The sequence below is a fragment of the Schistocerca serialis genome, chromosome 3 (assembly GCF_023864345.2).
Source record: "Schistocerca serialis cubense isolate TAMUIC-IGC-003099 chromosome 3, iqSchSeri2.2, whole genome shotgun sequence".
Lineage (NCBI taxonomy): Eukaryota > Metazoa > Arthropoda > Insecta > Orthoptera > Acrididae > Schistocerca > Schistocerca serialis.
Genome location: NC_064640.1, coordinates 615,722,333 through 615,735,749, shown reverse-complemented (window position 1 = coordinate 615,735,749; position 13,417 = coordinate 615,722,333).

Genomic DNA, 13,417 nt, shown 5'->3' with positions numbered 1-13,417 from the left:
CTCCCAGTCACCTGTGCTCGTTTCTCATCAAACGGTTGTCCCTACTCAACCAAGCAGCAGCAATGAACAACAAGACTATCTCGTTCCGTCTACCAGATTCAGCTCTGCTCCAAGAACCTCCATCATATACTATTTTGTAGTGCTTCATAAATACATTCGATTAAGCACATTCTGTTAACAATAACGTGTTTCAGACATTTTTATTTGTATGCGGATATTTACGTACATAAGGTTGTAACGAATAACAAAACTGCAGTCAATAAATAATTGTTTGTAAGGAACTTTCTTTGATGTAATGGTATCAGCCCTCAACCTCTTTTACCTTGTACACATTTGACTTCGGACAGGTAACAACTTTATGCAAACAACTACAAATCCTTTGAAAAGGATGGTTTCATTTAACGACAATGAACAATAATAACTTCTTACCTTCAGAAAGGGTTTCAGTGCATTATTGAGAGCGGTGCGAACTTCGATGACAATCGTTGATATACTTTGTTTAGATATTTTGAACAGATACATCAGACTTGTAAAGGAATCTCCAGTTGCCAGAAAGCGCAAAGTTATTGGTAGACATAGCACGTCTACAATTTGTATCTTTCTTCATTATGTCTGGTTCGATCACTTTCAACAGATATTCGAAGTCTTCGAAAGACATCCGATAAAAGTTGTCGAACTGTCCACTGTCGCCTGCAAGTAGTTCGCTGAAAAGATCATTTCCACCGTACAATGCCCTACTCTTTAACACTGGGGTTACCCAATGACGACGATTCTTCCTCTTCTTCCTTAACTGATGGTACAGCACAATAAATGCGGCACTCACAATCTTGGCTCGCTCCATCTTCAGACGTGCACGCGCTCCAACTGAAACCACAGTGCGCGCCTCGGAACGGCGCGGCGCGGACGGCGCATTCTTCTGTGCCACAGCAGTGCGCGGGCTGCAGCGGCGCGGCGCAGCACAGCACGGCGCGGCGCGCTCAGTGTGGACCCGCCTTAAGAGATTTACTTCCAGCATGTGTATAGAATATGAAGACATGCAGATCGAAGAGGTTGACAGTGTTAAACTTCTGGGATTACAACTTGATAATAAATTCAGTTCAGAAGGGCATACCACAGAATTGTTGAAGTGCCTAAACAAGTCTGTATTTGCCATTAGAATGATGTCAAATGTTGGAGACATAAATATAAAAAACTTGCCTACTTTCCTTCTGTTATGTAATATGAGATCATATTCTGGAGGAACTCATCAAACCGAGCAAAACATTTAAGTGTGCAAAAGCATGTGATAAGAATAATTTGTGGTGTAAATTCAAGATCATCATGTAGAAACCTGGTCAAGAACCTTTGTATTCAAACCACTGCACCTCAGTATATTTATTCCTTAATGAAGTTTGTGGCAAGTAATACATCTCTATTTCCAACCAATAGCTCAATACATAGTATCAATACTAGGAATAAGACCAGTTTACACAAAGACCTAAAATCACTTACCTTGGCCCAAAAAGGGGTCCAATATTCAGGAACACACATTTTCTATAAATTGCCAGCAACCATTAAAACTTGGTTTCAGATAAAGCACGGTTTAAACAGAGTTTGAAAGACTTTTTGATAGGCAACTCCTTCTGCTCCATAGATGAATATCTTAACAGAGACTGTTAAGCCAGTCTAAGTAAAACTATCTGTTCGATTTCAGTTTTGACAGCACTTGATCACAACAGTCAAGATTAGGTATATTGTGTACGATGAATTTGTTAATAGTGCATAACAATGTTTCATTCTGACAGCGTGCTAATTCTGTAAATATTAGCTGTTCCAGTCTACCACATAGTATTCACCTATTTCGACCATCTCCTGACAAATGATCAGGGTAGTATTATATTCAAATGTTTTATGTTATACTTTCTGACATGTTCCACATCCACACCTCATGGTTTTGGGCCCATTGAACGAAAACTGAATCTAATTTATGGCCTTTAGATTTGATTGATTTGTAACCGAAATTTAACGGATTCCTTTTAGCACTCTTGTGGATAACCTCACGTTTTTCATTATTAGGGCCATTGTTAATTCTCACACCATACAGATACGTTTCTAAATCGTTTTGCAATTTCTTTCGATCTTCTGATGACTTTACTAGACGATAAACGACAGCATCACCTATACACATTCGTGTGAGTAAAGAACTAGGGACCGACACACAGGATTTCCCTTCCCCCTCTCAGGAGGGGGAGAGGTCTTTGGCATCTCTCAAACTTCTTACCTCTCCAGCACAGCAAGTATCAACAACCAACCACTCCTCACTCCATTAACGTCGTCACGCTACTGGAAGATGGAAATTGGCAATGGTTGTGCAACAAAGTACAATAAGGGCTCGGGGATAGTGGGTAAGTCCTTAGGTGCCCACCTCCTCAGCTTTGAAATCTTAACTTCAACACGGACTGCACGCCAATGGTCTAGAAAAAGTCACAAAGAAATACTTTGTGCGAAATTTTATCCTCTTAACTTTTGGAACTACTCAGCTTTTCCGAAAAGTTATAAGCATAAAACACAAGAAAGTTTCATTTAATAGTGGTTTTTCTGTTTCGATATATTTCCGGGCCGAAATTTTGGTGGGATTTAAAAATGTGGATCAGCATCCTCGAAACATATAGAAAGTTTGTCAGAAAAAAGAGGCTTCTACAAAAAATAAATTTCTTTCATTTCTATCAACAATCACAAAACATTTGGCCCTTAGACTACCGGTTTCGGTCAGCAATTACCAATCTCGGATCTGTTTTTGTAACACGTCTTAATATAATAAAGCCATAGTATCATCGTTGCAAAATATACACAAAATCGCTTTAGCATCCTCGCACATATTTAAAATATGGCATACACGATGCCACAAACTTTCTACTATTTGGTCTTTTTGATCACCATTTGACTGGACTACAGCGCCACGCCATTTGTGTGTGAACTTGGCCTAAGATTACGCGTACTCGGAGTTTCATTTTGATATACATCGTTTCAGCCTCCCAGAAGTACGACAATGTCTTTATCGTGTAGATATTTTACCTCTGCAAATGGAAAACATTTAAAGATGACGTCTATTCAGATTTTGTGCCAGTCACATAAGAGTGGCGCTAGTAACGCCATTATGAGAATGCAAATCAGGTTTGCATTCTGCGATACTGTAGAAAGACTTGGCAGGTATGTAGCACCTGTACATGACTGATGGCAGCGGTGGTCACGAGATTGTACAGTCGCAAGAAGACTGGGCTCTTGGCGGTCATGTGGCACTACCGAGAGGGAAGACCACGTTCGGCGTATGAATCTGGCGCATCGTACTGCATCTGCAGCAGCAATTTGGGCAACAATTGGCACCATAGTGACACAAAGAATTGTTGCAAATCGGTTACCTCAAGGACAATTCCGAGCCAGATGACCTGTAGTAGCATGCACTCACCGCCCCAAACCACCACCATTTGCAACTTCAGTGGAGTCAAGGAGAGCTCATTGGTGGGTAGGGTGGAGGTTTTTTGTTTTCTGATGAAAGCTGGTTCTGCCTCGGTGCCAGTGACGGTTGTGTGTTGGTTAGGAGGAGGCCAGTTGAGTGCCTACAACCGACCTGTCTGCATGCAAGACACACTGCATCTGCATCTGGAATTATGGTCTGGTGTGCGATTTTTATGACACCAGGAGCACTCTCGTGCTTATCCGACGCACCCTGACTGCAAAATTTATGATATTCTGGTGATCTGACCTGTCACGCTGCCATTCATGAATAGGATTCCAGGGGGTGTTTCCAACAGAATAACGCCAGCCCACATACTGCAGTTGTAACAACAACGCGCTTTCATAGTGTCGACATGTTGTCTTGGCCTGCTCGATCACCAGATCTGTCTCCAATCAAGCACATATGGGACATCATCAGATAACTCCAGCATCATCCAGCCAATATTAACCTTCTCTGTACTGACCGACCAAATGCAACAGGTGTGGAACTCCATCCCACAAACTGACATCTGGCACCTGAACAACACAATGCATGCACGATTGCACGCTTGTATTCAACACTCTGGCAGTTACACCATTTATTAATGTACCAACATTTTGCATTTGCAATGGCTTATCTTGCGCTTACTTTAACATGTGATCTTGCAATGTTAATCACTTGGATATGTTACCTAGACAAAAGTATTCCTGGAATTTCATCACTCTTATATTACTTCTTTTGGTGTTGCGATTTATTTTTCGTCAGCATCTTTCCAACTGTCTTCTTGTTTATGTCTTCAGATCACTTAAGTGCTGTTGGGTTTTGCTAACGTTTGGATGGGTCACCGTCTGGGTCTACCGAGTGCTGTCGGCAAGCGGGGTGCACTCAGCCAATTGAGAAGCTACTCAACGGAGAAGTAGCTGCACCATTCACAGAAACTAACAAAGACCAGGAGAGCGGTGTGCTGACCATATGCCCTCTGTATCCGCATCTAGTAATTCCTAAGGGATGGGGATGATACAGCACCCAGTCAGTACTGTTGGCTCTTCAAGGCCTGTTTGGACAGTGTTTGTTTTTTGTTTATGTTTAGCTTTACTAACTTGCTAGTGGCCTGAAATCTTAATTCACCCCCATAATTGCATACTCTTATACTGTACATTAGTTACACATCTAGAGAACTTCCCTTTGATGTACCTCATTCATAATTATTACATATATATCTTTTGCTGAGATAATCATCCTATCATACTTTACTTTTGCATTTATACAAATTTACCATATTATTCCTTCTAATCATCCATTGGCAATGTCTGTAACCAGTCCCCAACATTTAAAATTATCACATGACTTCCTCATATTATAACCACGATGGCACTTCTCCATCTGAAACCACACTCATGGACATCAATTTGCTCCGGATGAAGAGGTGCATGCCTCAGTACAAACCCACTTTTGTAGGCAACTGCATACATTTTCCATGAATGCTTTGACCATCTTGTCTTGCAGTGGGATAAACATATCAATAGTTATGGTGATTATTTTTGAAATAACAGATTTCACTTACTTCCCCCCCACCCCATCTCATTTTCATTTGACTGACCCTTATAGGATGCAGTCATAATCAGGTATTTTTGGGTTAAAGATTTATACTAGTCAGAGAATATTCATAATAAACATCAACATCTATATCCGTACTCCGCAAGCCACCTGACAGTGTGTGGTGGAGGGTACCTTGAGTACCTCTATCGGTTCTCCCTTCCATTACAGTCTCGTATTGTTCGTGGAAAGAAAGATTGTCAGTATGCCTCTGTGTGGGCTCTAATATCTCTGATTTTATCCTCATGGTCTCTTCTCAAGATATACATAGAAGGAAGCAATATACTGTTTGACTCCTCGGTGAAGGTTTGTTCTCAAAACTTAAACAAAAGCCCGTACCGAGCTACTGAGCATCTCTCCTGCAGAGTCTTCCACTGGAGTTTATCAATCATCTCCGTAACGCTTTCATGATTACTAAATAATCCTGTAAAGAAGCGCACTGCTCTCCATTGGATCTTCTCTATATCTTCTATCAACCCTATCTGGTACGGATGCCACACTGGTGAGCAGTATTCAAGCAGTGGCTGAGCAAGTGTACTGTAACCTACTTCCTTTGTTTTTGGACTGCATTTCCTTAGGATTCTTCCAGTGAATCTCAGTCTGGCATCTGCTTTACTGACGATTAATTTTATATGGTCATTCCATTTTAAATCACTCCTAATGCCTACAGCCAGATAATTTATGGAATTAACTGCTTCCAGCTGCTGACCTGCTATATTGTAGCTAAACAATAAACGATCTTTCTTTCTATGTATTCACAGCATATTACACTTGTCTACATTGAGATTCAATTGCCATTCCCTGCACCATGCGTCAATTCGTTACAGATCCTCCTGCATTTCCGTACAATTTTCCACTGTTACAACCTCTCCATACACTACAGCATCATCTGCAAAAAGCCTCAGTGAACTTCCAATGTTACCCACAAGATCATTTATATATATTGTGAATAGCAATGGTCCTACGACACTACCCTGCGGCACACTTCGGAAGACTTCTCTCCATTGAGAATGACAAGCTGCATTCTGTTATCTAGGAACACTTCCATACAATGACACAATTGGTCTGATAGTCCATATGCTCTTACTTTGTTCATTAAATGACTGTGGGGAACTGTATCAAATGCCTTGCGGAAGTCAAGAAACACGGCATCTACCTGGGAACCCGTGTCTATGGCCCTCTGAGTCTCGTGGAAGAATAGCGCAAGCTGAGTTTCACACAATTGTCTTTTTCGAAACCCATGCTGATTCCTACAGAGTAGATTTCTAGTCACCAGAAAAAGTCATTGTACTCTAAGATAATGTGTGTTCCAAAATTCAACAACAACAACATTGGTAGAAGTAGGCTGTGATTCAGGAAAAGAAGAGTAATCACTCCCAGCTTGAGGCTCCATGCTTGCCAAACATGTACTCACGTCGAATAGAAGCCCCCTGGAGGCTTTTAAGCATTCGTTTTTGTTTTACCCTCTGGTTCCCAGCCCAGTTTTGCATCACTGGCTGAAATCCCATATTTACTATTTAAGGCAATTGCAGTTACAGAACACCACCCAACAAGGTCTTTAAATATTGCCTTACTCGAAAACACCATTCTGTTAAATATAGTAGATGAATTGAACACTGCCTACCTGAGTACATAGTGTCAACTTATTTAAATTATTTTTAACTAATTCCAGCTCCATTATTTTACTGCCAGTTTCAAAAGCCTTGCACTATTCAATCTGGCATTCTATCACAGTATCACCAAATGTATCAGTATTTACATAAGCAATTTTCTCAGCAAACCAACCTGTCACATTGTTTATCTCATCCTTCCCTATTTGCTCTGTTTTAAAAACCAGTTCACTACTACTGGTATCAGATCAACTACTTCTGACTCAGTCCAACAAGAATTAACATCCATATGCTTATAACATTTATCTCCAGTTTCTTTTCTCCTAACACACCTCATACATTATTAACAGAGTCAACTGAAAAACTGTATTCTGTGTTAACATTTTTACCTTTGATTTTAATACATTCTTTCACCGAATGGACTGCGTCCCCTGGTCCAGCTGACTGGAAATAGTTACTGTATGTTCCACTACTTGGAAACTATCTGCAGCCATGATGGACTTCATGTTCCCAAACAACAATGTCAGGTCACTGGACCACAATTGTTTGTGACTGATTTGAAGAACATTCTGGACAATTTGAGCAAATCATCGGCTACCCAGATCACCCAACATGAATTCCATTAAACATTTATGGGACATAATCAAGAAGTCAATACATGCACAAAATCCCGCAACAGCAACACTTTAACAGTTATGGATGGCTATAGAGACAACAGGGCTCAATATTTCTGCAAGGGACTTCCAATGACTTAAGTTCATGCCACATCAAGTTGCTGCACTATGGTGGGCAAAAGGTGGTCTGACATGATATTAAGAGGTATCCTATGACTTTAGTCACCTGAGTGTACTGTATAATCATCACTGTAGCAAATGAATACAACATAAGGTACTCATCCTTCCTGACTAATGACTGACTGCTGCTTTAACCTTGTCACTTTGACTGTCACTGTGGCTGGCCAGCATGACTGCTGGTCAAAAACATATGACCCCAAGGTGCTTCAGCACCACCTACTTTAAACCTCAGAGACCAGACCACACTAGTCATATTCATGACTGCTTACAGAACTGTCGTTAAAATGATCACCATCAACAAGTACATATATTTCATTACAATAATATAGATCAAACGAAAGCGTATTCTCATGCTGATTACTCCCCCACCTTCCATATCATTCAAACATGAATATTGCAGCAGTTATTGATAAAAACAATGGATGGTGGCATCATGCACTACTTTAAAATGAATAGACCAAAGAAATACACTGAAGAGCCAAAGAAACTGGTGCACCTACCAAATATCACGTAGGGCCCTCGTGATCACACAGAAGTGCCGCAACACGACATGGAATGGACTTGACTAATGTCTGAAGTAGTGCTGGAGGAAATTGACACCATGAATCCTACAGGGCTGTCCATAAATCCGTAAGAGTACTTGGGGGTGGAGATCTCTTCTGAACAGCACGTGGCAAGGCATCCAATATATGCTCAACAATGTTCATGTCTGGTGAGTTTGGTGGCCAGCGAAGTGTTTAAACTCAGAAGAGCATTCCTGGATCCCCTCGTACCAATTCTGTACGTGTGGGGTGTTGCATTGTCCTGCTAGAATTGCCCAAGTCCATCAGACTGCACAATGGACATGAATGGATGCAGGTGATCAGACAGGATGCTTATGTGTCACCTGTCAGAGCCTTATCTAGACGTATCAGGGGTCTCATATCACTCCAACTACACAATCCGAAAGGTACACAAACTTCTACTCTTTCTTGTGTTTCACTCAGTTCATAGGTAGCACATATCAGATTTGAATCATGGCCAATTTACATAATGGCCTGATTCAGCCTACCTTTTCAGCACATGAATGTAATTTAGAGCTAAAACAAACCATAATTCAGGAAATGCGAAAAATATAAGGGAACACATACTGACTCTGAGCTCTAGTTCATTTGATGAAATTGTATTGATTAAAGATGTCATTACTCTGGTACTATTTATGTTTTTGCATAACCAAGTTATTATGTGTTTATAGCATTTATAAGCTACATTTTGACCCACCCAAGATTGTGGCTGCATTGGTCTGCCAGTAGTTTAACTAAGATGTATGTTAAATCATAGTTTACAAAATGCTGTGTTACTTGTGAACTCTAGGTCATGTAGTGAAGTGCAATGCTGCAAAGAGCTCATGAAGTCAAGGTTGGTTGGTTAGTTGGGGGAGGTAAGGAACTGAACAACAAGGTCATCAGTCCCTCAAACCACGAGTGATGCACCCGAAAGTAGAGTCGTCCACTAAAATTGTTTTTTGTTCTCTGATCCAGTCAGGAGATTCATAACAGTAAAAGCGATAAAGTTAAAAATATAATGGCCATCATTTGTACTGTCAATAATGAAATCAAGATGAAGGACATTCACAGAGAAAAATGACAACAAATTCAACCATTTGTCAATCATTCCCCAATATGAGATGCAAAGTATCCACAAGTTGACACTTGACATAGATGGCTGAAAGGTGGGGGCATTCCACCAAGATGTGAGCTACTGTTTGTAAGAATCCACAAGTACAATGTGGGGATGGTTCATTACACAAAAGAAAACTGTAGGTTAACCTGGTATGACGGATGCAGAGATGACATAGGTCTGTGGATTCCTTCTGGACGAAGTGGAAGGAAGAGCATCATGCTCCTTGATTGTGCCGAATTTACTAGATGGGGCAGTAGCTCATCAGATGGTGATCCATTTCCAAGTGAGCAGTGATCTCATGGTCATCCACAAGTCCACACTTGGAATCAGCAACGTGAACAGGGAGCAAGTAAGTGCTCCTCTAGTCAGATGGTCAGCCAGTTTATTCCCCAGAATACTCACATGATTTGGAACCCAGAAAAAAGACAGCTGAGCATGGAGCATGACAAAGGTTAGTGTAAAGGTCATGAATAGTGGGGACCAAAAGGTGGCAAGAATAGCATTGGTCAATAGCCTGGAGACTGCTCATTGAGTCCTACATATTAAAACACAGTTAAGGGAGGCCCGTTTAAAAAATGGAGGGCTCTGTTAACGGCTGTCAGTTTTGCTGTCAAGACACGACATGTTTCCGAAACCCAGCAGATGTAAAAGTATACCACAGTTTTAGAGCCGTGTGTGTAAGAGATGATAGCAACCTGGAACTCTTTTAAGAACTGGACATAACATATGCAGAAAGATCATGGGGGTGACACACTGTAGAACCTTAGAAGAGATTGATCCTAGTATGTGGCCTGGGCACCATCCAAGGGGGAGTGCACAAGAAAACTCGGAGAGCACAGTTCAGGGAGGGGAGACAGAGACCTTAAATGAGGCAAATACCACAGAGGGTGGGGATCAGGACGACGACACCCTTTGTATGTGAAGAGAACGGGATATGTGGGATGATCACGGAACTGGAAAATGTCAATTGCAAAGTAGACCAAGAGCTGGTACCATTGAATCTGAAGAGGGAAGGCAGATGCTTCGGCAGAGAGACTGTCTATGGGACTTACTAGAAAGGCACCAGTAGCCAGATGCATGCCACAACAGTGGACTGGGTCTAACAGTTTTAAAACTTAATGAGCCACTGACCCACAAACTTGGCAACCAGAGTCCAGTCAGGACGAAACCACGGACTGGTAACTAAGGCTAGGAGTAGCACAATCTGTGCCCCACAACGAGTGGGCAAATAAGCAGAGAACATTAGGCTTCTGTATGCTGCTAGTGTTTGGGTGACAAATATGGGCAGCCAAATCAGCTTTTTAAAAAAGCAGGCCCTAGAAACGGGATTGTGCTACAACATTTTTGGATACCTAAGTACAGCTCCAGGTCAGGATGAACCATAGTACAATGGCAACAATACATGACCTGTGTTTTTGTAGAAGAGAACTGGAAACCAGGTAAAGAGCCCATGCAGAGGCCCACTGGATGGCAAGTTGAAACTGGCGTTCAGCAGAGGCTACTAAGGGGGAGCTGTACTAAATCCAAAAATCAACAGACAATGCAAGGGTGACCAATGGCTAAACAGGTGTCACTAGCACACTGATGGGGATGAGAAAGAGAGTGACACTCAACACAGAGCCCTGTGGGATGCTGTTTTCTTGGACCCGTGGGGAGCAGAGTGAAGTGCCGACTAACCTGGAACTACCAGAGGGATAAAAGCTGGCAGAGGGCCTCAAAAGTCACAGTCACGGACAGTGAGTAACCAGGCGGTGTCATATGCCTTATGCAGGTAAAAACAGAGTGCAATGTCAGATTGCTGTTTCCAACTTAAGCAGATGGCTGTCTCCGAAACCACACTGGTCATGGAGGAAAAAGGGCCTGTGACTCAGGAATCAAGCATAATCTGTGGGCAACCATACTTTCATGCAGCTTACAGAGTATCTTGGTCGGGCTATTCGGCCAGTAACTGTTGGGTGATATTGGGTGCTTGCCTGGCTTAAGGACTGGGACAACTATGCTATGTCTTCATTCCAAGGGGAAGGTATCTTGACCTTGGAACCAAAGGCAGTTTAAGACACTGAGGAGATGTTACCTTTTGGGAACATTCAGGAGATGGATCTTCCAATTGCGAATTGAATCAGGAATTGGGACTGTGTCATGGGACAAGGCAAAAGATTAAAGGAGTTTCCAGCGAATGTCTTCAACTTGTTGCTTTTGCAGTGCAAAGGTAACTGGATAAGAAGAGGACACCAATGCTGTCACAAAGTGGGTCGCAAGGTGTTCTGCAAGAACTGAAGAATCGGTACGAAGACCACCCTGTAGCACAAGACCCGGAACAGCTGTGGAATACTAACAGCCCATAAGACCACAGTGCTTGTAGCACACCTGAGATGAAGAGGCGTGTGTCCCCAGGCAGGAGACATAGTGCCCCCTAGCATTATTTCTTACTGTTTTTGATTACACAAACTATGCCTTAGCACAAAGTCAGCTGAAAGTGATAAGGTCAGTCTGCAAAGGATGTCATTTGAATCATTGCAGGGCTTGTTGGTAATCCTTAATAGCTACTGCAATATCCTTGGTGCACCATGGCAGTGGCTGACAGTGGGGCAACCTGTAGAAAGAGAAATAGCAATCCTAGCAGTGTGGATTATCAAGTATGAGACACCTTGCACAACCTCATCAACACAGTCCACCAGAGACGTGGTGAATGTAACAGCAGCAGAGGCATACAAAGGCCAGCTGGTTCTGTGAAGAGGTCAATGTGGTAGTTGGTCTATCTGGTGGTGACAAGGAAATGACAGCATCACCAGAAAGTGGTCACAGTCACAAAGGTCATCATACAGTGACCAATGTAGCAAAGCCATACAATTAGGGGAAGAGATTGTTAGATCAACAGTTGAAAATGTGCCACAGGTGGCACTGACATGGGTAGGAGAACCATCACTGAGGAGGCACAGATCGTGGTCTATGAGGAACTGGTCAACTAGAAGACCCCTACCAAACAAAGTGGTATTTCACACAGGTGTGGTGTACAGTGAAGTCCCCAAGCAGGAGAAAAAAAAAAGACGGGGGGAGGTGGGTTACAGATTAATGCGGTCAATTCTATGTAAGTAAGTGGCCTGCCTGAAGGTAAGTAAATGTTGCAAATGGTAATCACTGAGGTGGTTTGCACCCACACTGCTATTGCCTCCAATGAGGTAAGAAGGGGAACACATTCGCTGATATCTGTATGAACCGAAGCACAGATCCCTTCTGATGCCCTCTTGGGACCAGCACCGTTCTGACAGAATGGATGCTAACCATGGAGTGTTGGAGGATGGTCACCAGTGCAGTGTGTTTCTTGGAGAGCAATGCAAACCACAGAAGAAGAGTAGAGAAGATGGTGGTGTTCTGGCAGGTCACGGTAGTACATGTTACAATTCCACTGAATGGTCACATGACTGGTAGCCAAGTTAAGCATGAAGGGCCCAGGAGGACCAGTCAGGCTGCAGGGTCACTGCCTGTCACCAGTAGGGATGGAACCACATACACAAACATCAGCTCAGAATCTGACAGTGTGGGGGGATCTGGCACCTTATCCCAATTCTTACTCTTCTGTTTCTTCATAACCATTGATGGGCAAGGTTCATTCAAGGAACTTTTTACACTGAGCACAGTTGCAGATTAAGAGCAGACAGCCCAGGGACTCGCAGGCTGTGTCTCCTTTAGTAAGGTGACCATCCATCCCGTTTTTTTCGGGACAGTCCCGATTTTTGTGTGTGTGTCCCGAATTTTTTCAAAGTTAATTCGGGACACCTGTTTGTCCCGAAACTAACAATCATGACCCAATTTGTCCTGAATTAGACATTCATTTCACCTGTATCGGTATATTTTATTATTAGTTTTAGTTATGGTGGGAAATTTTTTGACAAGAGGGCACGACAAATTGTCGAAACCGTTATCAAACTGTTTCTACTGTGCAAACACGTGTTGGCCGCAGTTCGAACAACTAATGAGCAGTCAAATACCATGGCAACTGGGAAAAAGTCGCACTCGAACCCATTCACGCGGTCGAAATGGTTCTAACCGTAACTCGAACAGAAGAAGGAAGAAATCTGCATATTTTCTGATAGCCATGGAAGAGGCAGAGGTGGTTTTATGGCAAACATGCAGACGAAATACAAAGTAACTCGAACAGACGAAAAGTAATATACACTCTTGTTGACTTTGGCGTCGCCAGTGCAGTGTATGCTGGTCTCTAGAATACTACCATTTGTCATCTGTGTGCGCCATATTATATCAGATTGAATTTTGTGTCA